Genomic DNA, 1,176 nt, shown 5'->3' on the forward strand with positions numbered 1-1,176 from the left:
ATTAACTCTGTTTACAGGTCTCAGGTCAGCTGTTATTAACTATGTCAATAGGTCTCAGGTAAGCTATTATTAACTCTTTACAGGTCTCAGGTCAGCTGTTGTTAACATTGTCAACAGGTCTCAGGTCAGCTTTTTTTAACTCTGAACAGGTCTCAAGTCAGCTGTAATCAACTCTGTCAACAGGTCTCAGGTCAGCTATTATTAACTCTGTTTACAGGTTTAAGGTCAGCTGTTATTAGCTCCGTCAACAGGTCTCACGTCAGCTGTTAGTAACACTGAACAGGGTTCAGGTCAGCTGGTACTGACTCTGTCAAAGGGTCTCAGGTCAGCTGTTATTAACTCTGAACAAGTCTCAGGTCAGCTGTTATTAACTCTGTCGACAGGTCTCAGGTCAGCTGTTATTAACTCTGTCAACAGGTCTCAGGTCAGCTGTTATTAACTGTCGACAGGTCTCAGGTCAGCTGTTATTAACTCTTTCAACAGGTATGAGGTTAGCCGTTATCAACTCTGTCGACAGGTCTCAGGTCAGCTGTCATTAACTTTGATCAGGTCTCAGGTCAGCTGTAATCAACTCTGTCAACAGGTCTCAGGTCAGCTATTATTAACTCTGTTTACAGGTTTAAGGTCAGCTGTTATTAGCTCCGTCAACAGGTCTCACGTCAGCTGTTAGTAACACTGAACAGGGTTCAGGTTAGCTGGTACTGACTCTGTCAAAGGGTCTCAGGTCAGCTGTTATTAACTCTGAACAAGTCTCAGGTCAGCTGTTATTAACTCTGTCAACAGATCTCAGATCAGCTGTTATTAACTCTGAACAAGTCTCAGGTTAGCTGTTATTAACTCTGTCAACAGGTCTCAGGTCAGCTATTATTAACTCTGTCTACAGGTTTAAGGTCAACTGTTATTAGCTCTGTCGACAGATCTCAGGTCAGCTGTTATTAACTCTGAACAAGTCTCAGGTCAATTGTTATTAACTCTGTCAACAGGTCTCAGGTCAGCTGTCATTAACTCTGTCAATAGGTCTCACGTCAGCTGTTATTCACTCTGTCGACAGGTCTCAGGTCAACTGTTATTAACTCTGTCGACAGGTCTCAGGTCAGCTGTTATTAACTCTGTTTACAGGTCTCAGGTCAGCTGTTATTAACTATGTCAATAGGTCTCAGGTAAGCTATTATTAAC

The sequence above is a fragment of the Epinephelus moara genome, chromosome 6, assembly GCF_006386435.1.
Source record: "Epinephelus moara isolate mb chromosome 6, YSFRI_EMoa_1.0, whole genome shotgun sequence".
Lineage (NCBI taxonomy): Eukaryota > Metazoa > Chordata > Actinopteri > Perciformes > Serranidae > Epinephelus > Epinephelus moara.